This window comes from Schistocerca americana, chromosome 2, assembly GCF_021461395.2.
Source record: "Schistocerca americana isolate TAMUIC-IGC-003095 chromosome 2, iqSchAmer2.1, whole genome shotgun sequence".
NCBI lineage: Eukaryota > Metazoa > Arthropoda > Insecta > Orthoptera > Acrididae > Schistocerca > Schistocerca americana.
In genome coordinates this window covers 619,255,938-619,282,755 of record NC_060120.1, presented here as the reverse complement: position 1 = coordinate 619,282,755, position 26,818 = coordinate 619,255,938, and positions in this window count along the sequence as shown.

Genomic DNA, 26,818 nt, shown 5'->3' with positions numbered 1-26,818 from the left:
ACGCAGAAACAAAGAATCACATGACTATAATTTCAGCTATTCCCAGATTGAATCTGTCAAAAGATACGAATCCCTGAGAGGAACGGTTTGTGGGAAACTAAATGGTATGACCACGTAGTGTCACCAGTTGGTAAAGGAGATGGTAAACTTTGGTTCTTTCGTAGAACAGAGGAAAAATGGAAAAGTCTACCAAATGAATAGCTTTTCAAACTTTCGTGCGACCCCGTCTAGAATCATGCTCAAGTTTGTAGAAGTCATATCATATACACTATATGATCAAAAGTATCCGGACACCTGGCTGAAAATGACATAGAATTCGTGGCGCCCTCCAGCGGCAATGCTGGAATTCAATATGGTGTTGGCCCACCCTTAGCCTTGATGACAGCTTCCACTCTCATAGGCATACGTTCAATCAGGCGCTGGAAGCTTGTTTGGAGATAGGCAGCCCATTCTTCACGGAGTGTTTCTGAGAGGCATCGATGTCGATCGGTGAGGCCTGTAACAATGTCAGCGTTCCTAAACATCCCGAAGGTTTTCTATAGGATTCAGATCAATACTCTATGCAGGCCAGTCCATTACAGGGATGTTATTGCCGTGAAACCACTCCACCACAGACCGTGCATTACGAACAGGTGTTCCACTATGTTGAAAGATGCAATCGCCATCCCCGAATTGTTCTTCAACAGTGGGAAGCAAGAAGGAGCTTAAAACAACAATGTAGGCCTGTGCTGGGATAGTGCCACACAAAACAACAAGGAGTACAATCCCCTTCCCTGAAAAACACGACCACACCGTAACACCACCGTCTTCGAATTTTACTGTTCGCACTACATATGCTGGCAGATGACGCTTACCGGGCATTCGCCATACCCACCCACTGTCCGCGGTCTCTGTCAGTCAGCAGACGAGGTCGGCCTGTACGCTTTTGTGCTGTACGTGTCCCTTCACCTTTCCACTTCACATCGGAAACAGTGGACCAACAGATGTTTCGGAGTGTGGAAATCTTGAGAAGGGGCGTTAGACATAAGTGACACCCAATCACCTGACCACGTTCGAAGCCCGTGAGTACCGCGGAGCGCCCCATTCTGCTCTCTCACGATTTCTAACGACAACTGAGGTCGCTGATATGGAGCAACTGGCAGTAGGTGGCAGCACAATGCACCTAATATGAGAAACGTACATTTTGGGGGGTGTCCGGATACTTTTTATTACATACTGTAACTCTAATATGGGTTATTGAACGTTTATTAACAAGGCCAGCAAGAATGCCGACCTGTTTTTCTATATATACACAGGAGAGCGTCTCTGAAATTCAGAAAAATCTAAACCACCAGAATATGAATGCAAACTATTCCACGAGAGAATATTTACACAATTCTGAAAACTACAATTAAGCGAGGAGTCTAGGAACATATTAGAGCCTCCAGCGTACCAGTCGGCACGCAACGTGAAAACGAGATTATACCAATCAATTACAATTCGCACTGAGGAATTTCAGCAGTCATGCTTCCCACTCTCCATACACGGATGGCTCGACAGTAAACTTTAATATGCCGCACAATATGCTGTCATTGACTTGACAGTGGATTGCAGGATATGGATATGAGGATTAGATGTACGAGGTATCTTCAAAAAATTACAGAGTTTTTTGATTTCTGGAAATTGTTTTATTTATTAGTAAGCTTTAATGCTATTCACTTCAAAACAGTCCACATTAGATATTACACAATTTTGTCAAAGCAATTTCCCATCCACTAAACTCTTATGAACTCGACCTTTGGGACAGCATTAGCTCAGCGGCGCGATTTTAAAACAACGACTCTATGTTTCATTTATTCTTGTAAAAAAGTCACATGCGGCTATGTCTAGCAAATATGGGGCTGGGGCATAATTGCCGTATTCTTTTTGACCAAAACTTCACAAACAAGCATCGAAGTGTGTGAAGTTGCATGTCATGATGGAAAACCCACCAATTGTGTCGCCATAAATCCGGACGTTTTAAATGGTTCAAATGGCTCTGAGCACTATGGGACTTGACTTCTGAGGTCACCAGTCCCCTAGAACTTAGAACTACTTTAACCTAAATAACCTAGGGACGTGACACACATCCATGCCCGAGGCAGGATTCGAACCTGCGACGTAGCGGTCGTGCGGTTCCAGACCGTAGCGCCTAGAACTGCTAATCCACTCCGGCCGGCTATCCGGACGTTTCTTTCGGACGGTTTCACAAAGGAGACGTCGAATTTCTGAGTAGTATTCCTATTTTTGTGCGCTATCCGTTAAAATGGAACACAGCGAACATAACATTTGACTTCACTTGACGAGATTTTTCCGGTATTAGGTATCCAAATACTTCCACTGGGGCTATTTTGCTTTATTTTCGATGTCGTATTCGTAAATTCACGTTTCATCACCTGATAGGACACATTTCAGTCGTTTTCTGTCGCTGCTGAGCGTATCCAGCGTCTCCTAAGCAATTTGCATTCGTCGCTGTTTACATTCGAATTTCTACAGTTTTGGAAGAAATCTTTCTGTGACACATTTCACACCAAAAATGTTCGAAGAAATTTCAATACGTGAGCTAACTGACCTGCCAACATCATTTGAGACGTCATTGGATGTGATTTGGCCACCGTTCATAACCATTTCTTTCCCTTTTTCCACGATTTCATCCGTTGACGACGTGCTGAGCGTCCAGGGTGGGTGCCATCTTCAACGTCTTCACAACACTCTTTTACTAGTTTATGCCACTAGTAAGCTGTTTTTTCACTGGTGGCAGACTCCCCAAAAGCATTACTTTAACCGTTTTACATCTCTGCCGCACTTTAGTACGTTCTTATAAAAAAATATTATACAAATTCTCTGATTCCTTTTTACGAAGGTAAGAAATCTTCGTTCTGACCAAAATACGTAAAACCCTTTTGACAGCTGCCAACAGGTTAATGTGCGATAGGTGTATAGTTAAGAATGTACAGGTTTTTTTCAGAAATTCTAAAGCATAGTGCCGCACTGCCCGCTGAGCGCCTAGTGAGTCGGTTCTGCAACCCGCACGACTTCGCTCGGCGCTAGGCCGGCGCACCAGGGTAAGCGTGCTGCTAGAACGACTACAGTATGCGTACGGGATAACGCATTCCCACTGGTGCCTGCTGAGTCAAAGTCCGTTATCAGCGCGTTACGTAAGCAAGGTCATCCGTTCTCTATATAAGCGGGCAGTGCATGCCAGCGGAACCATTCTGCTGTGAGCTCTATCAGCAACAGCATTGAAGCACTATGCCTCGTCGACGTGTGTATCGTCAACGCCGCCCTCGCATGCCTGTCTACAAACACATTATAAGCCCCGAAAATAAACTTGGAGGCAATGGAACAGCACAGAAGAACGTTAAAATTCCACAAACTGGATTAACACACTTACAAAATTGCCGTTACTTTTTTGCACACTACACACACAGTAATGGCACTGTGTCCCGGCTAATGAGACAACCAGCGGAGCCCTCCCTGGCAGACCACAGACGCGCCGTGCCGCGGCGTGGCGGCACTCGACGTAGAGCGCCCCTCGGCGTGCCGCGGCTTTGCCTGAGGGCCATCTAGCCCCAGCACTCAGCAGCGCCTCCTGAAACGCTCAGACGCTGCCGTCTGTGCAGCCCTCTCTAATGGCTCATCACACTGAGGGTGTCAACTAGGTAAACGTACTTTCAGGATGTTGTATTCCCAGGTCCATAAGTGTGGGTAACTTGCGATCCACGAAGGAAAATTGATTCGTTACGATATTGTGCGGTCTAAAATTATGATGGAGGCTGTTGACAAAATCACTTGCTGTGCTTGCCGCTGTTACTAAATGTGTGGCGATTTTGATTGCGGGTTCTCTGAGTTTGATCCCCGCTGTGGGATCGGAATGAGGTGGGATACCACACACATATATACAAACTGAATTACACACAACGGCATCGTTAGCAGTTTAGAGAAGATAGATATTGTTTGTGAATAAATGTGATGAAATGTCACATGACTAACGTTCTTACTGTTTGTGCATGTCAGCCAGTACTGCACACAGCACGGCCGACCAGACTCGGCTGTTTTTTCGCATGTGATTCATCATGGTCTGAATTTACATAGTAAGTAAATTTTCCCGAGTTTGGAGGAAACTTCGTGATGATATACGTAGCACAGAACCAATAAACTATCTGCAGAAAAAACAACAGCAGGTGGTCAATTGAAGACTGGTACCTACGAAGTACTCAAGAGCTGAAAGTTAAAAGTAAAAATTCCTCACGTTCCTCTTGAAATCTTACATTGCTAGCTGAATTTCAAATTCAGCAAAGCACCTAGTGGGAGTTGTTGCATTAGTCTTGAAAGGTGGCTTTCATTTGTGACATTCATTTCGCAGATTATTCTGCATATTTGGAGTTAATAAACCGATATAATGGTTAATTAGTCTTATTAGGTGGATTAGAAAGAGAGATCGTGATGATTAGACACATGTCTGAAATAATATGGGCTTTGGTAATGATAATATTTAGTTGCATGCTGTAGGTGTAATCAAAGTGGATTTGGCAGTGGAGGAGGGGGGCGAAGGCCGGTGAGCACCGGAAGAGCACTGTGCAGGGGCCGGGTATCCCAAGGGATGGGGCCAGTGACCTGCAAGCATCAAAAGGAACGCCACCGGGTGCCAGGTGAGACAGAGAGAGGGGAAATGTCGAGCAGACAGAGAGCGTCCAACGTACGCGCTGGCGCCGCCCGGTCGTGCGCTATTTTAGCGGCAAATGGGCTGAGCTCTGGTTGGGTAGTTGATAAGAAAGTGCGGGAAACGCTGAGGGTCAACGCCCACTGTTTGGACAGAGAAATTTTTGGATAGGTGGAGAAATTGTATCACTCTGCGGGGGAGATGTGGGAGGCCTTTGCAGAGTCGGGATTGGCTGATTAGAGTTTGGCGGCAAGATTGTCGGAAGAGCATTGTGAAGAGAGCGACAGGTCAGTGAGCGTCTTGTACTGTGAAAGCGGACAGTCGCAAAGTTCGGTAGCTCTGAGATAGGGACGTATATTCTGAATACTGTACTGTGTATGATCTAGAGTCTGCAGCTACAGTAGGACATCCGCGTCCACGATAGGCATTGTATTGACTACTAGTATAATTGCAGTTGATTCCGCCTTATAGGCTGGCAGTCACCATTGAACGTAGTCAACCAGTGCACAGAACTATCATACTGGTATTGCACGTTAGTACAAGACACACTGGGCTGCACCTTAAAGGTTGTTGAGCCAGTCTTGAAAGCGTTGTATACAATTTAGAGGAAATATAGGGCTTGTGGTATTAGTAGTTTCTGAGTAGCTCATTCTGCTCAAGATATTTGAGAAACTTATCTTCATTCAGCGACTACGCAGCTGCAGTCGTCGCCCCAGCAGTATCGACGGAGCCTGCACGCTGGTAGACGGTATTGTAAAACTTGCAGCACCGGCAGTAAAGTTCAGAAATAATTGTTGGATCGTGTTCTTGCCATCCACTGAGCATCCGTGCAGTTTTGCTTACGATTCGTTATTGGTTATTTGTCTTTTTGCATGTTGTTTGGTTTGTCTCTTGGTGGTGGTGTCCGAGGTACATATTATTTCAGACACAAAAAAGATTATAGGAACGCAGTCAGATCGCATTTACCATTTGCTTATCCAGCGACATAATTAAATCTAACTTCGCATCAACTTAACATTGAGATTATGGGAACGCAGTCAGATCGCATTTACCATTTGCTTATCCAGGGGAATAATTAAATCTAACTTCGCATCAACTTAACATTAAGAGCTGAGAGCCAGTCTTACCAGTGTAGTATATCTAAGGACAGTGTACAATTTGTTCAATTTGTTTTCATTCATGATTTGTTCAATATGATCTAATTTCTATCATGAGATAATTCACAACAAATACAAGTTATTTACAATATCGCTTTTGTTTCAGTAGTAGGTGGTAGTTAGCTGTCACTGTCACATTAACATATTTTATTCATGTTTAATAACGGCCTCTACCCAAAGAGAACCCCTACAGTCTCACATGTAGGTTGTTGCTACAAGTAATCACGCAGGCAAGAAACGGGAAAAATTAAACTACTTACTGCAGCGAAGATGAACTGACGAAGTGACACATAATCATCAATATTAGAAAAAGGAGAACATTGCGGAAGTTCACCTGCGCTGAAACTTAAAACAACCATACACGTTCCTCTAACCCATACTACTCGTAAGTATAACTCAATAATGCAATGAATAAGTAGGAAGTTATTCTAAAAATGAATAATACAGATGAAAAATACAAAAACAACAAAAAGAAGTGCAAAACTTCTTTTGGAGTGGGGGTATTTAAAGAAAGCATCAATGCAGTTTTGACTCTAGGTACCAGGAGAATGTACAGACATTCACAAAACATTACGTTTGACAAATTTGAGGCACTGCCAGCCTGATTTTGACAGTTTTCTGAATGAATAGTACTTAATTGTAGGAGGAACAGATTTATTTTACAGGTACTTTTTACATTTGTGGACTGTACACATTATTAGTATGGTATTAAGTGATATCTGAATATTATACAACACGAATAAATTTATTAAAATATTCACTGATTGATTATTAATAATAAAAGTGCCCTTCGTGTAATGATGTGACTCGACAGCAATTACCAATATGTTCAAATGTGTGTGAAATCTTATGGGACTTAACTGCTAAGGTCATCAGTCCCTAAGCTTACAAGCTACTTAACCTAAATCATCTTAAGGACTAACACACACACCAATGCCCAAGAGAGGAGTCGAACCTCCGCCCTGACCAGCTGCACAGTTCAAGACTGCAGCGCCCGAGACCGCTCGGCTAATCCCGCGTGGCGACCAGTATGTGTATGCACGGTAGAGTCACGTGTTAAAGTAATACGAACTGTTGTCTTATATCGCATAATGTGATTATAAATTGTTGTTGTTGTTGTTGTTGTTGTTGCTGTGGTCTTCAGTCCTGAGACTGGTTTGATGCAGCTCTCCATGCTACTCTATCCTGTGCAAGCTTCTTCATCTCCCAGTACCTACTGCAGCCTACATCCTTCTGAATCTGGTTAGTGTATTCAACTCTTAGTCTCCCTCTACGATTTTTACCCTCCACGCTGCCCTCCAGTACTAAATTGGTGATCCCTTGATGCCTCAGAACATGTCCTACCAACCGATCCCTTCTTCTGGTCAAGTTGCGCCACAAACTCCTCTTCTCGCCAATTCTATTCATGATTATAAATTAATTACAATAATAAAAAGTGATGTGCTATTTGTGATTCTCGTATATGAATGGCGGTAAAAATTTCGTTTCTTTCACTAATATTCATGAACAACACTACGTTTTCTGTTCACCTTTGTTTTCATTAAATTTGCACAAAACACAAAAAACTATTAAGAGGATTGAAGGTGATAGGTTGTTTAGGTAGTTCAACGAGTAGGTGCTAAACTGTAAATCTAAACGTATGGGGTTTGATGATCAATGGTCCTAGGATAATTTCTTTTACCTCCAGTAATTATTTGCCTTCGTAGAAAAAGAGAGACTTGCACGGAGGTTCGATTTCATGTCAAACTTTAGACCCTTCCCACAGTTCAAAGATCAAAGAAAGGAAACAGCATATCATCTCGAATAGGACTAACAAGGGGAGGCCGCCAGTTGTGAAATTCAGATTGGATTCATACTGCGCATAATAAAAACTCATAGCCAGAGATGTAATGTGGCAAAGCACCAAGATGCACTTCTCAGCCGTTGTCGAGAAAATCTACAGTTAAAAGAAACCGTTGCGGTAAAATACTCTCTACGATTAATAATTTTCTACAGCGTCGTGGCGCAGCGGTAAGGGCTCGGGTTTGTAATCCGAAGGTCGCTGAATCGAATCTCGCACCATGCAACTTTTTTTTGTAGTATTTGTTTTTTGTAATTCAAATGTGTGTATACACACACACACATTATATATATATATATATATATATATATATATATATATATATATATATATATATATAAAATTCCCGGCAATCAGTTGCCACAATTATGCATATAATAAGTTGTTGAAAGTCGTTTGTCGTGGAAAAATTGGCGACTTCAAACATCATTATGTTTTCTGCAAACAAAGTTGTATTTCACAAATGTTATTAATTGTCTTCATAATGTTAACCATGTATAGTTAACGGAAAACGTAGAAACGATATTCCGAAACGAATAAGTATAGCGTAAGTCAAACGTTCGAATTAGAATAGAGACCCCACGAACACAAATTTGCTGTGGCAGGTATGAAATATAAACTCCGTTACTCGCTCGTTACACTTGAAGGACAGATGTTGAATGGGCCGAAACGAGCCGCCGTATAACAGCGTAGTTGCCTGATAACTTCGAAAGAAGGTAGATGCGGCCCCTAGCGCAACTTATAACATCGTCGAAAATCAGTGCGGACGTGAGAGCTTTGGTACACCCTGTTAAACAAACGGAAAAATGGAGGCGGTACAATTGGAGAGCGACCCGCCTTCACCAACATGCATAAGCAATTCATTAATAGTTATATATATATATATATATATATATATATATATATATATTATATATTATATATTATATATTTGAATAACAAAAAACTAATAATAAAAAAAATTGCATGGCGCGAGATTCGATCCGGCAACCTTCGGAGTACGAACCCGAGCGCTTACTGCTGCGCCACGACGCTGTAGAAAATTATTAATCGTAGAGAGTATTTCTCCGCAACGGTTTCTTTTAACCGTCGGATTTTCTCGACGACGGCTGAGAAGTGTATCTTGGTACTTTGCCACATTACACCTCTGGCCATGAGCTTTTATTATGCGCAGTATGAATCCAGTCTGAATTTCACAATTGGCGGCCTCCCCTTGTAAGCCTAATAACGCATCGTGGTGTTTTAAATCAATCTTCCGGTCGAGGGCAGCTTTTTAAGAACATGTGGTTTCATTTAAGGTAAATATCGCGCCTTGTATATCTTGTACACCATTCTTCATTGGTGGTACGATGCTTTTTCATTCATGTGACTGAAATTCTGAGATTTGTAGCTTTTGTTGTGTTAAGGTTTTGAAGACATAAAATTACTTCTGACTCAATATAATATAGGTATTTGTATTGTCCGTTGTACAGACTGGAAGTCGCTTTCCTTACTGACTTAAGGAAGAACGGTTCATCATAAATATCTTGTGTTAAACGTGTACTTTTATTTGGAGTTCATGGCAGGTGGAAATTTCATAATGTTTACGAAATGTGTAATCATGTTTTCCGTTTTCAGATTAGATTATCATCCAGCCGTATCTGATCTATTAACTGAGAAATATTCAGGAATCAATTAATAAAGACATTTATGAAATGGCAAAATTTAATACTTCATATACATCTCTCATGGTTGAGTGTGTGCATGCGCGCGTCTGCATTCGTGTATATGTGTGTGTGTGTGTGTGTGTGTGTGTGTGTGTGTGTGTTTCTACATTTGTATGTGTATGTTTACTAAATAATTAGAATAATCGTAATACTACCACTAGTACCATCAACACCACTACCAATAATAATAATAATAATAATACGAAAGAAATGATAGTGCCATCGTCTAAGGCAGAAAGCAGTTTAACGATGTCTTGGACACTACATTGAGTAATGTTATTTGAAGAAACCATGACTTGTTGTTAAGAACAACTACTGTAAATTTAGAGAAAGATGTGTAAACATGACAATAGAAAAAGCATGAACGTTATGAGGTTACATACGAGTACAAAATGTGCATGCACGCTGTTTTGGTAGATGCTTTGGGATTTAGGAAGGCTGGAGCACGATTTGTAATACAGGTTTGCTGTAAGAATGTCAGTTTATAATCTCAAAAGGAGTCATTTTCAGTAACATTCGAACGTTAATGTACATACAATGTTTGAGAAAATATGTCTTCACAGTTTCGTCCTCTTCAGAGGTTAGTGTCTTGCTCTAGAGTTCTAAAGGCTGTAAACAACACAAAAACATTTTCTAAAGTTAATGGTAAAAGTATAAGAACACTTTACAGACAATGACTGAAACTTGCATATTTAGTTCACTTAACATATATTCTTCCACACTCCGTAAATTATAAAAATTTCACACCGTTTTCTTAGTTGATATTCATTATGTGAAGTCGTCTCTAGAAACGTATAGAGAAAGATACCTGATGTTTTGGTACAGGATTCGCGGTGTGGAGGATAAGCTGACAGCGTGGACATGGACTGGGTTGGAGTGTACAGTTTTACATGTGCTCAAGCTTGGATGTCGCTGGCAAAGATAAAAATACTTCGCTAGATATTGTCTTCAGGTGAAACTGAGTGTGTTGGTTTTTCGTGAGGTATATTCAAACCATTGTACATTTTAAAAAATTAACAGAAAAATGGTGTGCAACTTTCCAATTAATGACTCTTAGATTCGAAGATTCAAGATACGTTGATATTTCGTTACCTGCAAGCGGATCGGAAACAGATACAACTCCATTTTCTTCGAATGCTATAAACAGATGAGGGATGGCAGGTACCGATTTACCATTTAAACTTGTTGTCAGGTGATGAGGTACCATTTCCTCCCCACAAGCTGTTTATCATGTTAACATTTCAGTCGTGCAGTATTTTGTTACGTAGTGGCACACGGTCTGGGGGGAACAGTCTTGTTGATTTCCGCTTCTGTGAACACATTCACCTTTGGAACAAATCGGTATGGTTTCCGTAAAATCCAGTTCGCTATGTTTTAGGGACCGTTATTCAAACGACAAAGAAATGAAGATTCGGCTTTAACATCCCGTCCACGACGTTGTTATCAGAGACGGAACACGAGCTGGAATGGGATATAGTAGGGATAGTTATCGGCCATTTTCAAAGAATCAAGCCATTAGCCTTAATCGATACTGTGTAACCACGAAGAACTTAAATCTGAGACTCTTAGCAACGGGGCAGCTCATTACGTATGAAATTCAAGAAAGATTGTGCCAAACATCTGCTGCGGAAGTCATTTATTGCTCATAGGGATCATGGGAATGATGTTTTGGTCTACCGTTCAAAGACTGATTTGATGCGCTTCTGCGCCCAGTTACGTTCTGTACAAGTCGCTTTATGTCTGGATATCTATTATTTTTGCCTGCTGTAGTCAAACCTTGGTCGTTACCTGCAGCTTTAGCCCCCCCCCCCCTCTCCGCCCCTCGCAAACACATTCCTCAAACTGACGATTCCTTGCTGCCGTAGGATAACTCCCGTCGACAGATCTCTTGCTTTAGTTAGACTGTGTCATAGGTTTTTTTCATACCAAGAGCTCTTTAGTATCTCTTTATTTTTTTACCACATCATCTCGTCTAATCTTCAAGAGTCTTGTGAAATACCAGATGTTAGAAGCTTTCCAAGTATCGCTTCTGTACGAAGGTTCACTCTAAAGAAACATCTCCAGAAAAGACTTCCTAGCACTTAAATTTATATTCGATGTAATAAAATTTCTCTCTTTCAGAAACACTATCCCTGGTGTTGACAATCTGCATTCATTAAATCATATAATAGCACTGCGTGTCCTTCAGACGGCTGTAGGATCCCAATGCTTTCGGTCATTATCAGTACCGACACAGCAGCGTCATGTTGGCTAAAGGTTAAAGGCCAGTTCTGTCAATCTTAGACACACTGTTGTCCGAGCAACTATAGGGAAGACTGTTGTCACTCTTCTGCAAGACAAACTTATTCTAGTCTCACCACACATATCCCCTCCAGTTTGGCTGTGACTACGGTACGGGTATCTGCATCATCGATGCACGCAGTGCACCCCACTGCGGAAAGGTCTGTGATTCGTAGTAGTCAGAAGACTAAGAAAAGAAAAATTAGAGGGCTTATAGAGGTGGAGGACGATCGTGTTCCCCCGCACGACACAAGAATCAAACAAGACACAAAAATTGCTAATATCTGTACAAAGTTTCCGTTGCCACACACTGTACAGTTATGTGCCTGTGCACATTGTTGTAGTTAACAGGTTACTGTCTCTACATATTGTTTTTGCTTTCGCAGTATTTGGATCTGTTGGCCAGCCTACATAGTCAAGAACTCTGGCCGGCCGGGGTAGCCGAGCGGTTCTAGGCACTATAGTCTGGAACTGCGCGACAGCTACGGTCGGAGGTTCGAATCCTGCCTTGGGCATGGATGTGTCTGCTGTCCTTAGGTTAGTTATGTTTAAGTAGTTCTAAGTTCTAGGGGACTGATGACCGTAGAAGTTAAGTCCCATAGTGCTCAGAGCCATTTGAACCATTTTCAAGAACTCTACGAGAGGTATTTTCTTCTGCTTTGAATCATATTCAGATTGCAACAGAGATTCCACAGAAAGTACTAAGTGTACTACTCTGAACGCCCCAAGTAGATATTCAATTTGAACACTATGTTTGACAAATAAGCAAAAACAGATATCAGTTTAATTTCGTACAAGTACACACCATGTTAGGGTACACAAATGACTAGATGGCAATTCTCTGTGACTGACAGAACAGTCACCAAAGAGCATTAGTGTTTTTCGTGGTAAATGTTATTACTAGATACGGTAGGAAATACAAGGAACGTAACGAACTTCATATACTGAGCGACTGCTATGAAGGATACGGGGATGTCGTGTACGGCTGAATTAAAATTGACATCTATACCGTGCAAATCATCGTGAAGTACGTGGAAGAGGGTACGTTCCATTGTACCATGTATAGGTCATCTGTTCCATTTTCCCAAGGATCATAGAAATCTTTGGCCGTTCGTATTGCCCTTCTTTGTTAACCTTCAATATCCCCTTTCAATTCTATTTGGTACGGGTCCCACACACTTGAGCAATATTCTAGAATGACTGGCATGTGCGATTTGTAAGCCCTCTCTTTTCTGGACTGGTTGCACTTCCCCAGTATTCTGCCAATAAACCGAAATCTACCACCTGCTTTACCCACGAATAAGAGAATGTGATCATTCCATTTCACATCCGTATAAAGTGTTGCACCCAGGTATATCTATGAGTTGGCCGACTCCACCAGTGACTGCAGTCATAGGGCAGTCTGTTTTTCCATCTTTGCATCACTTTGAAATCTTCGCAAGATCTGACTGTATATTTACACAGCTTCTTTCAGGCAGAACTTCATTACGGATAACTGCATCATCTACAAAAAGCCTGATGTTACTATTAATATTATCTGCAAGGCCATGAATATACAGCCTAAACAGGAAGGGCCACAACGCACTTCTCTGGGGAATATTTGAAGTTACTCTACATCTGACGATGACTCTCCATCCAAGATAACACTCTGTGTCCTCCCTCCAAAAAGTTCTGAACCAGGTCACAAATTTCTCTTGATAACCAAAAGATACAACTTTTACAATAAGCGTAGGCGTGGTACTGAGTCCCATGCTTTTTGGTAATCAAGAAATACTGCAATTAATTGCCTGTCTTGATCCAAAGATTTCAGAATATCACGTGAAAAAATAATTAGTTGGGTTTCACATGATTGATGTTTTCGGAATACATACTGGTTGGCGTGGAGTAGGGCCTTTTGTTCGAGATATCTCATTATGTTTGAGTTCAGAGTATGTTCTAAGATTCTACAACAAATTGATGTGAAGAATGTTGGTCAGTAGTTTTGGTTCAAAAATGGTTCAAATGGCTCTGAGCACTATGGGACTTAAGTGCTGAGGTCATCAGTCCCCTAGAACTTAGAACTACTTAAACCTAACTAACCTAAGGACATCACACACATCCGTGCCCGAGGCAGGATTCGAACCTGCGACCGTACTGTCGCGCGGTTCCAGACTGTAGCGCCTAGAGCCGCTCGGCCACTTCCCCCACAATAGTTTTGGAGATCACTTCTACTACCTTCCTTGTTGACGGGTATGACTGTGCTCTTTTCCATAAACTGGGCACAGATTTTTGTTGAAGGAATCTACAATAAACTATAGTCGAAGAGGGTTAACGTCAGCCGCAAATTCAGTATAGAACCTGACAAAGATTCCATCGGGCCTTCGAGCTTTGCTGTTTTAAAGTTTTCAGCTGTTTCCAACCCCACTGACACAACTATTTATTTTACTCAGTGGTACGAGGATGGAGCAATTAATCTGGATTTTCCTTTGTGAAGGAACAGAGTTAATCATTTCAGCTTTTGCTTTGCTACACTCAATTTCACTTCCTGTTACATTCGCTAGCGACTGGAACTAACTTTGGTGCCAGTAACATCCTTTATGCACGACTAGAATTTCTTTGGGTTTTGTGAAAGATTATTTGACAATATTCTGCTACAGTAGTCACCGGTTTCACGCATTGCTCACTACGCGGCTAAATACTTTTCATTAAGCATCTCTGTGTCTATAGACTTATGCTTTGTTTTACACCTATTATGCAGTGATCGCTGTTTTTTAGATGTTCCTTAACAGTAACTGTATACCATGGACGTTCGCTCCCATCGTGAACCGTTCTACTCGGCACATACACTGAAACGGCATCTTGCAGTTGTTAGATCGGTTACTGCTGCTACAATGGCAGGTTATCAAGATTTAAGTGAGTTTGAACGAGGTGTTACAGTCGGCGCACGAGCGATGGGACACAGCATCTCCGAGGTAACGGTGAAGTGGAGATTTTCCCGTATGAGCATTTCACGAGTGTACCGTGAATACCAGGAATCCGGTGAAATCATCAAAACTTCGACATCGCTGCTGCAGGAAAAAGATCCTGCAAGAGCGGAAACAACGACGACTGAAAAGATTAGTTCATTGTGACAGAAGTGCAACCGTTTCGTAGGCTGCTGAAGCTTACAATACTAAGCCATCAACAAGTGTCAGCACGTGAACCATTGAATTAAACATCGTCAATATGGGCTTTCGGAGCCCAAGGCCCACTCGTGTATTCTTGATGACTGCACGACACAAAGCCTCGCCGGGGCCCGTCAACACCGACATTGGACAGTTGAGGACTGGAAACGTGTTGCTTGGTCGGTCGAGTCTCGTTTCAAGTTGTATCGAGCGGACGGACGTGAACGAGTATGAAGACAACCTCGTGAATCCATGGACCAGCGTGTAAGCAGAGGATTGCTAAAGTTGGTGGAGACTCTGTAATGGTATGGGGCGTGTGCAGTTCTAGTTATATGGGATCCCTGATACGTCTACATATTACCCTGACAGGTGGCACGTACGTAAGAATCCTGTCTGATCACCTGCATCCATTAATGTCCATTGTGCATTGCGATGTTGGGCAATTCCAGCAGGACAATGCGACACCACTCACGTCCACAATTGCTAAAGAGTGGCTGAAGCAACAATCTTCTGAGTTTAAACACTTGCATTGGCCACCAAACTCCCCAGACATGAACATTATCGAGCATATCTGGTACGCCTTTCAACGTGCTGTTAAGAAGAGATCTCCTCCCCCTCGTATCCTTATGGATTTATGAACAGTCCTGCAGGATTCATGCTGTCAATTATCTCATGCCTCGAGTCCTTGCCACGTCGTGTTGCTGCAATTCTGCGTGCTCGGAAGGGAGGGGGGGGGGGGGCGGTTCCTACACGATATTACGCAGGTGTACCATTTTCTTTGGCTCTTTAGTGTATCTATCCAGAGCATGGTCAACTATTCTTTTAAAGCTGAGCCATAGCTCGTCAGCATGCTGAGAGCTTCAAGTTCCTCATTGAGAGATGACAATACTGATTTTTTATCTAGTTTACTGAACGTATGCATCTTCAGTTAACCTTTTCATTTCAATTCGGCAATCATTGTTGCTACTAACGCGTCATGGTCACTGATACCTTCTTCGTTCCAGACATCCTCAAAGAGGTCAGATCTATTTGTTGACATTAGACCCAACATATTTCCATCATGAGTAGCGTTGGGAACTGTCTGTATTAGGTCGTTTTCAGAGAATGCATTTAGTAACGTTTCACACTATATCTTATCACGCCCCACCACTAAGAAAACTTTAATTTTTCCAGTTGATTGTTGGATAAGTAAAGTCTCCACCGATGATTACAGTGTCATTGGGGAACCTATGTAGAAGTGAACTGAGGTTTTCTTTAAAATTTTGAGTTACGTCACGAGATGAGCCAGGTGGGCGATAGAAGCATTCAATTATCATTTTATGCCTATCCCTCGTATTGAGTCTTGCTCAGACAATCTTACATGCAGCTTCAGTTTCTATCTAGGTGAATTTGAGTTTTTTGTCTACTGCGATAAATACACCACCTTCAGTTTCATTTGCCTGCCCGTTCTTTAAACACTTAAATTTTCCCCAAAAATCCCACTGCTGTCGTTTCTTACTCACGTGGGACAGCATTATTAGCACATGCGTTTGGTTAGCTGATAGCATCTCGTAATATCCATTCGGATGTGACAGTATCCCAGTGTTGTACTGTATGTATTTGACTGCAGGCATATTCTTTGTCAATGTTCCGATCGATCACGTCTGACAACGGCAAATGAACAATCGCCATTTTGTGGACCAAGTGTATCATGACATGTCCACATATATGCCTACCAACCGATACAAGGTAATCAACTCCCTGCGACATTCTGTGTTGTCGCACGCCGTTGGTCGGAGTCCAGCATCATCCGTTCAAGGGAATTACCGACCCCATTCGTAGGCTGCCATTAAGACCACAGCACAAACGGCTGCTTTTGGATTGGTGCAGTTACCGGCGATCGCGGACCGATGATGAATGACTTCGCATTGTGTTCAGCGATAGATCGAGGTTCTGCACTCTTCTGGTTGACCGTCGTTGGGGAGGGTGGTAACGACCTGAGGAGAGGTTCCATCTGTAACGGCACTGTTAAATTGCTGGAAACTTAGTCAGCCGGTGTTTGAAATGAGAATTAGTATGAATGTCGCTTAGCAAATATTTCGCGTGAAGCGCCGTTGCAACACAGGCAAAGGTCATTTGTGGAAACTAAGCCTTCCTTAATAACATTAATTTTAACAATTAATGTTGTTAAGGAATATGCCCAACTGACTACACAAAATAAGAGGGCACGTACATTCGCGAGTGAGTGGTTCGTAATAAAAACTAATACTATAAGAGAAATGGGTCATAAATATAGTTACGTCGGCACTCACTCAGTTGTATGCGAACGTACGATGGGAATAGAGGAACGTACATTCTAAGTACTGTCATTCCCTGTGGCCTGAGTAAAAGAAAATCTGGTTAAAATGCATTTATTCATCTGAGAAAGAAAATAATTAGACTCCGTAATTAAATGAAAAGAAAGATTGCAGGTTCTGAAAGTCGCGGCAAATGTGACCTAAATATTGAGATTGACATTGGCGCCCACGAACGGAAAGAAATAAACACATTCACGTACCTCTATTGTTGAGCAGCGCCGTCGTGAACATCGTCGCCTCCATCTATTCTCCATATATAATTAAAATAATAATAATCTTACAGAGTCACAGGAGCTCTGATCCATGGTATCGCAAATGAAAAAATCATATTGTTCCATATGTTGCTTTCATTATATGGCACAGTTTCATATTAAATTACTGTACACTTGGTTTATACATCTTATCACCAGGAAATGAGAACAACGAAAAGCTAACTATTACTAAATTTAACGAACGAAGAGCGTAAATCTTCTTTTGTTTGTCAGTGTTAAATACTTTTCAAATTATTCTTTGGTATCATAGTCGAATAATTACCTATACATTTATCAATAAGAAAATATTATTGAGTTCCTTTATACATCCTGCCGTTGTTTTGGAGATGCACATGGAGTGGGGGAGCCATCGAGTATGGTTTTACACTACTGGCCATTAAAATTGCTACATCATGAAGATGACGTGCTACAGACGCGAAATTTAACCGACAGGAAGAAGATGCTGTGATATGCAAATGATTAGCTTTTCAGAGCATTCACACAAGGTTGGCGCCGGTGCCGACACATACAACGTGCTGACATGAGGAAAGTTTCCAACCTATTTCTCATACACAAACAGCAGTTGACCGGCGTTGCCTGGTGAAACGTTGTTGTGATGCCTCGTGTAAGGAGACGAAATGCGTACCATCACGTTTCCGACTTTGATAAAGGTCGGATAGTAGCCTCCCGCGATTGCGGTTTATCGTGTCGCGACATTGCAGCTCGCGTTGGTCGAGATCCAATTCCTGTTAGCAGCCGGCCGATGTGGCCGTGCGGTTCTAGGCGCTGCAGTCTGGAACCGCGTGAACGCTACGGTCGCAGGTTCGAATCCTGCCTCGGGCATGGCTGTGTGTGATGTCGTTACGTTAGTTAGGCTTAAGTAGCTCTAAGTTCTAGGGGACTGATGACCACAGATGTTAAGTCCCATAGTGCTCAGAGACATTTGAACCATTTGACTGTTAGCAGAATATGGAATCGGTGGGTTCAGGAGGGTAATACGGAACGCCGTGCTGGATTCCAACGGCCTTGTATCACTAGCAGTCGAGATGACAGACATCTTATCCGCATGGCTGTAACAGATCGTGCAGTCACGTCTCGATCCCTGAGTCAACAGATGGGGACGTATGCAAGACAACAACCATCTGCACGAACAGTTCGACGACGTTTGCAGCAGCATAGATTATGAGCTCGGAGACCACGGCTGCGGTTATCCTAGACGCTGCGTCACAGACAGGAGCGCCTGCGATGGTGTACTCAACGACGAACCTGGGTGCACGAATGGCAAAACGTCATTTTTTAGATGAATCCAAGTTCTGTTTACAGCATCATGATGATCGCATCGCGGTGAACGCACATTGGAAGCGTGTATTCGTCATCGCCATACTGGCGTATCACCCGGCGTGATGGTGTGGGGTGCCATCGGTTACACGTCTTGGTCACCTCCTGTTCGCATTGACGGGACTTTTAACAGTGGACGTTACATTTCAGATGTGTTACGACCCGTGGCTCTACCCTTCATTCGATCCCTGCGAAACCCTACATTTCAGCAGGATAATGCATGACCGCATGTTGAAGGTCTTGTACGGGCCTTTCTGGATACAGAAAATGTTCGACTGCTGCCCTGGCCAGCACATTCTCCAGATCTCTCACGAACTGAAAACGTCTGGTCAATGGTGGCAGAGCAACTGGCTTGTCACAATAGGCCAGTCACTACTCTTGATGAACTGTGGTATCGTGTTGAAGCTGCATGGGCAACTGTACCTGCACACGCCATCCAAGCTCTGTTTGACTCGATGACCAGGCGTATCAAGGCCGTTATTACGGCCAGAGGTGGTTGTTCTGGGTACTGATTTCTCAGGATCTATGCACGCAAATTGCGTGAAAATTTAATCACATTTCAGTTCTAGTATAATATATTTGTCCAATGAATACCCGTTTATCATCTGCATTTCTTCTTGGTGTAGCGATTTTAATGGCCAGTAATGTATATCACGGCTGGTAATGAGTGACAGTACAAACATACGTCAGGAACATCCTGTGTCCTCATCTACTACGTACCTCTCACGCGATACTATGGGTCAAAAAATACTCGTCCACACAAGGAACGTGTCTCTATGAAGGGCCTACGTAGTTTTGATGTACTTCCTGGGCTAGCATGATACCCAGATCTGTCCGCAGCAGAGAGTGTTTGGGACTATATCGAACGTCAACTCTGTCCTAGTGCCAGTATCCAAGCAATCAAGGACCTGTTACTACAGTTACACGCTAGCTTTCCCTAGGAGAGAATATAGCAGCTTTTAATACTCTTCCCAACGGATCCAGTGCATATATGCATCCATGACAAGGTCGGTGCAACACCATACCGATAAGTATCTTCTAATATAGGTTTGATACCACTTAAATATATCGCATGTTTCTCAAGTTTCATTTCGTTTCCTCCTCCTCTTCTGGGTGCTTCACATGTTTTGTGAGGCAGTTTATCTACAGCAGTTACGGAGACTTTGCAGTCCCTTTACATTTCTGTCGGCACGGCCCTCCGTCTTGCTGTTCCCCAACAATCTGAGTCGTGTTTCCAGCGCGAGGGCACCCCGTGGTACGGTGAAGGGCGTCTCGTGTTACGGACCGAAGAGGTGCCGTGGCGGCCGACGGCAGGCAGGCAGGCAGGCAGTTTAAGACAATGAGCCGGCCCGGCACAGCCGCCGTTATTGCTGTATCAAGTTTCAGCGCCGTTTTAATGAGGTGGTCGGCGAGGTAATGGGCCCGTATATTGTCTTGCGAGGTAAGAGGCCAGTGCGTCATCAGGTGCGCGGGCCCGGCCCGCTACGCTGCGCCGCTGTTTATTGTAGGGCACCGCCGGGACGCGTTACCGTAACGTAACGCAACCTAACGTAACGTGCAGCAAGCGTACCTGTTGGCGACAGCGGCAGATGAAGGCGGCAGGGATGGGAGACGCAACGAGGCACCAAGTTCAGCAGTTGACGGCACGGGGAACATTCAGTTTCAAATTTCGTTTTATCAGTTACGAAATTGGCCATTGAAAGATGTAAATTAGAAAAAGTGGTTTTGTTTATTATAAAATAGGTCTTGCTGCGACCAGTCAGGCAGGCTTTTACGTTGTTAATATTTTGTACGACATGGTTCGGGAAATAATTCCTACCATAAAATGCTTTTTCGATATACACAGAATTTTTAGGCATTAAGTTTTGCGGTGTCTGAGATGCTACATTATTCTGGCGCAATTTCTGAATTTCTTTCCACCTGCTTAATATCATGACAGACTAGGTCAAATAAGTACAAAATATTTCTGGAAACCTCTTTTGCAGCCCGAAAACTTTTACATTCTTTCTCTAGCCACTTGTCTTCCTTCGGCAGCACTTAAGGTTGCTTACCAGCGATTTTTACTTTGATCTGTTAGGGATGTCTTCCTAAGTCAAATGCTCTGTAAGCTCTGCCTTAAGTCCCTGAAACGTTCTTATGCCTGTTGTCCAGTTAACTTAAAACTCGCTGCGTTAGTCGGGTGTCATCCATGTGGAGCGGATGTCAGTGGAACTTTCACTCTGCGATTCCACATTGGCTTCAGCTATCGTTCATTGTCCCGATAGAACTGTCCTATTTGTCCCAGTCTACACTTCCAGTCTATTGAGTCCCATTATTCTCCGTAGAAACATGCGCACTAAATTTTCGGCTTCTTTCCGTCCAGAGTTCCTCGTCATTCTCAGACATTCACTCATGTACAGACTATTTTGGTCAGTGAGTTATAGTGTCTGAGTTTAGCTTTCCTTGCGACTGCCATTGTCTTGTACAGGACATGTGTGCCATAAAAATCAGTGGACTCTCTCCTGCTGTCACAGTCGTTGCCTTGTTGTTCGCTATTTTTCAACTTCATTGTTTCATCAAGGTGTGTGGAAGTGTACAGAGGAAGCTATTGTTTCCACTTTTTGCACAATTTTTCGACGATCTAGCCAATCATCTTCTTCATCTGCTGCGAGTTGTGCTGTTGTGAGTACTTGCTGTTTGGTCTCAAACTAGTGAATTCTGACCTGTGAAATAGTCTTGGTCTCACTCCGTTATTTATAGCAGATATGGGGATCGAGTCCTGGCTTCCGTTACGTCCTCTCATGCTCTCGTTTTTCAGAGCCCGTTCTAATATTCACTGACACCCACATTCTCTTGGCATTTGTCACTTCTGGTGGGTCTGCTGCCCGGCGAGATCTTAGTAGGAAGAGGTGATGAAAAATAATGCCTCCTATTTTTTTGTGAGAACTATTGAAGTTTTTAAAATAAAACAAACGATATTAGCGTTCTACGTCTTATTTCTGCGCGTCTGCATATCTGTTTTGCAACATAGTCACCCTGGCGACGGACGTTTTTCTCCCAATAAGTGTAAGTAGGCTGTTTATGTTTTCTCTATGTAAGTAGGCTGTTTATGTTTTCTTATTGGCAACGTTACGTAGCGCTCAATATGAAAATCACTGGCTATGCTGTGTGCAGTCTGTGGCTAGTTGCATTGTTGTCTGCCATTGTAGTGTTGGGCAGCGGCAGCTGGATGTGAACAGCGCGTAGCGTTGCGCAGTTGGAGGTGAGCCGCCAGCAGTGGTGGATGTGGGGAGAGAGATGGCGGAGATTTGTAATTTGTCATGAACTGCTATATTTATGTATGATGATATCAAGGTAAATACATTGTTTGTTCTCTATTAATATCTTTCATTTGCTAACCCTATCAGTAGTTAGTGCCTTCCATAGTTTGAATCTTTTATTTAGCTGGCAGTAGTGGCGCTCGCTGTATTGCAGTAGCTTGAGCAGCGAAGATTTTTGTGAGGTAAGTGATTTGTGAAAGGTATAGTTTAATGTTAGTCAGGGCCATTCTTTTGTAGGGAATTTTGAAAGTCAGATTGCGTTGCGCTAAAAATATTGTGTGTCAGTATAAGCACAGTCGTGTATAATTGTTCAAAGAGGACGTTTCATAAGAAATGTTCAAATGTGTGCGAAATCTTATGGGACTTAACTGCTAAGGTCATCAGTCCCTAAGCTTACGCACTACTTAACCTAAATTATCCCAAGGACAAACACACACACACACACACACCCATGCCCGAGGGAGGACTCGAACCTCCGCCGGGACCAGCTGCACAGTCCATGACTGCAGCGACCGAGACCGCTCGCCTAATCCCGCGCTGCCTCCCAATAAGAGGCCAAACTTGTTGATGCGGTCACTGCAGCATGTTTGACATTTTTATCGGGGCCACAAACTCACCTCTGCTTGCAGCGCTCCGTCACTGTCAAAGTGAAGTCCTCTAAGGTGTTTCTTATGTTTTAAAAGTAAGTGAAAATCGGATGGCGCCAAGGCGGTACTGTATGAAGGATGGTCGATGGCAGTGAACTCAAGGTGTCGCATTGTTGCAGATATCGCAAGGATCTTGCGTGCTTTGGCATTATCACGCTAAAGGAGAGTGTGCTACAAATATATATGAATTCTGCTGCTGTTACAAACTCGATTACATCACGCTGTTTCTCGCTCAGCAGCACAGATACGTCACACACAGCCATGATACACGGTACAGTTTGGAGCCCCTCGCAGCAGAGAATTAAAATATATAGACACGATGAAAAATATGTAGAATGTTAACTACGTTTGTTTTATTTAAAAGGCCTTTAGAGTTTCCATACAAAAATTTCGAAGGCGTTACTTTTCAGCACGCCTTCGTAAACTGACAAGGATCCTCTTGAGTGCTAGGTCCCACATGGCCAATGATATTTACGGCATTCGACGTGACACATATTGTCTACCATGCAACCACAATATTGGATGCTAATGGTCATGGGGAGCGGGAACAGAGGTATCCACTGATGCATTACGGAGCATAGTTTAACTACTTAGTCGACGAGTAACTCACAGCAGTGTTACACTGCTATTGGTGTTCCTGCAAAGTGGAGCAATGGCAACGATAAACAAAGCAAACATTGCATTATATCTACAAGAGTTGCCGAAGGTGACATTACGTCAGAAAGGAACACAAGGGATTTCGCAGAGGAAGAAATACGTAGCAGGATTAGTCTGTTGAAAGTGTGGTGTAGTATACGCACGACTGTGTTGACAATGTACACGAGAAGTGCAGTGATGACGATATGAGCTTATTAAGTGAATGTGATCTTGGAATAGGTATTGAGCCATGTAATTCATCATCCTTGTCGGACAGGGAGGCACAAATCATGTCTCGAGTGAAACGTAGTTAAGGACAAGGAGCGGGTATTAACCATAGTTAAGGAGATGGAAGATCATCCGCAGCATCGTAAAAAAAAAAACAGTTATGAACAGTATTAAAAAAGTCCGCAGCAATATGACCGTATAGTGCATAAGAAAAACTACGGATATTTAACGGAGGACAAAGGGCATTTGTTACAAGAACTGGTGTTTGTGCGTTTCAAGTATTCTCACTTCAGTTCACAGGATGTGTTTGGTAGTGACCTACTACTTTATGCACATCGAGCTGCGTGCGAAATAGATTAGAGTGATTTCAAGGGAAGCAGTGAATGGTTGAATTACTTCAAATAGTGCTACAAAACTGGAAGACATAAGCATCGACTCGTCGATGTACAGTAAACTGTGGAATCGGCCTGAAATATGTGGATCAGATAAACGTACTTTCAGTAAGGAATTTGTTTTCAACTGCGACCAGTCGGGATCTGAAGAGGAAATTCATATGAAAGTAGCCCTGCATTAGAGGTACCGAGAGAGTTCTATCAAGATCAGCTGACACCAATGCCTTATGGCGTTAGTATACAATTATGCGGACAGTTAATCTGGCTGGTAAATTGGATGGAAAGTTATTTATTATGCTGCGGGAAGTTGGAGGTGTTCTGCCCCCTACGATTTTTTCTGATGCACATGATCTTGCAGGGGCAGTAGGGAATATTTACGTCACAGTAAGCGAGAGTGGGAAATGGGCGTACGAAAACTACGACTACGGTTGGGAACTGTCTTTGGCCAATAGCTGGTAAAAATAACTCGCTTTTCCCTCATTCCTGGTCTGCGTATGAAAATCACACTCACTTAGAACACACTATCCTTCCTGAAAAGTATATGGCATTGGAATTCATACCATCTGAAACCGCTGGACCAATTCAGCCTTTGGATGTTTTTTCCATGACTATACAACATTTTGTCACTATCTGGAGCCACTCCTTAACGGATAGCCTGTTTCACGATAGGTGCCACGACCGACTGTTTCCCATTCGGTTGCATGCATTCACATTCCATGAGTTCTCATCACTTCATGATGTAAGATGTTTCTAAATGCATTCCTTAAGAACGGATATGTAGGTGAACGTCCAGCACGGTTTGTAACTTCCAAGGTGGTGTGAACTTTTGTGATCACATTGGCGTTCCATTTTTCATTGCGTGTTCATGGTGGTATGTTGATGATTCGTCTTGAAAATTTCTTGAATGTCGACGATGGTCATTTCGTCAAATGTAATACATGCATTCCATAGAAGGTTGATCTCTGCACCTCCCAGACACTCATTATCTGTCGCCCTCCTGATCCACATGGTGAGTCATTAGCAACTAATATCTATCCTGTCTGAATTGTTAACACAGCATCTCCAAATAAACTTTACCACAGACTGAACTTGCGACCTGGCTCCCAAGAGGTTCCTTGTGAGTGTCGGAACCCAGCCTCGTTTCATTGAAACCCCCATCGCTGTTTACTTGATTTCCGACAGTATTCTGATAGTCTCCTTAATAGTGTCTCAGAAACTTGGAGTTTATAAACTATACTGATCTCCTTGTATTTCATTGCGTGATTATATTCTATATAGTGTTCGACGACAATTAATTTACTTGTTACATTTCGTCGGGTGTGCTACCGATACTCCTTTTATCTCTCCTCCCACATTCGCATGGAATGCTACCGCAGACGTAGAACCTCTTTAAGTTACAAAACAGACTTTTTATCTTGGTTGCGGTAACGAATACACTGGATGCTATGCTTTCGTAAAAGTCTACAGATATTCCCTCCCAGAACCACACCAGCTTAAGGTAGATAAGCGATTATTGACCTCTCTTTATTTCAGTCTCAAACTATTATTTAGGCGTTCTTGATTGTGACTGTAACGCCCGCTCAGTTTGATAATATAACCTGTGTGTGATGTAACTGTCTGACGACGCCCTCTTTGTCTGAAGGTGCTTGAGTGCCAAGGCCCAGAGTCTTTAGCATCGAATTTCCTTGTGACGGTGTGTGGAAGTAAAGGTCAGCCTGGATGGGTTTTCTATATATGCTATAAACCAATGGCCAATCCGATTTTCTCTTAACTAACACGTCGAGGAAAGGTAGTTTGCCTCTTTTCCAAGTATCTTCGTCAATTTAATATGCGGATTTATTGAGTTTAAATATTCTAGGCCCTTGTTGACCACATGATATATGAGCTGTCCACCTGTCAACAGAAACTTGTTGGTCTGAACTTGATGGGTGGTAGTGCATATGCTTCAGTGTGTTCCATGTATGCTTCACCACAACAGGCGATAACGGACTACGAATTGCCATCCATCCGTTATCCCACAACATTTTCCGCAGAACAGCAGGTAAGTCGGCGTCACACTGTCACACTGTCTCTAAAAACGTCAGTGTAACATTCGCCGAGTTTTCGTCGGGAGACTGCGTCTGACCACCCAGGAGCGTCAGTTGTCTGAGGTGGTGCACAAAGTGACCGTTTTTTCAATTGTGGTATTTCCACTTCTCTACATGTTCGTTGAACATGTATTTAAGGTAAATTGCGAGGTGGTATGTAGGTGCATCAAGATTACAGACGGTCATACAGGAATTCCTTCCTCACCCACCGTAAGCAAGCTACATAATCTTGATGCCACAGCTGCTCGTCATCTACAACACTTATGACACTACTTTGTACACATGACTCACTGCAATGAATCATTAACTTCCTCTCGATTTTGTTTGTGGGATAGACTTCAATCTGTCTGTAGGCATTGTCGTTCAAAGAACGGAAAATCTTATTGCATCCACACATGAGCTAGAGCTCTCTTTTCGGTCAGCAGAATAACGAGGGCGTGCTGAAAAGTAATGACACCATTTTTTTTATGTTGTTCTCAATACCGGCTGAGGTGTCAGATGACATACATGTCACTCGGTGACTTCCCCTTTCACTGACGTAAGTTGAAGTTGTAACCCTCTGCCGCTAGAATGCTCCGAATCTTAGCGTGTAACAGCAGTATGTAATGGAACGATGTCGGGGTGGGCGAAACAGCGTGCTGCAATCTAAGCGCGGAAGGTTCGACCACACATGGAGCAGCCTCTACTTCAGCATGACAATGTTAGACGACACGAGAGAGCTTGACATCTGCGTCAGTCTGAGAACTTGGGTTCACTGTCATCGATTATCCTCCATACAGTCCCGATCTGGCCCCAAC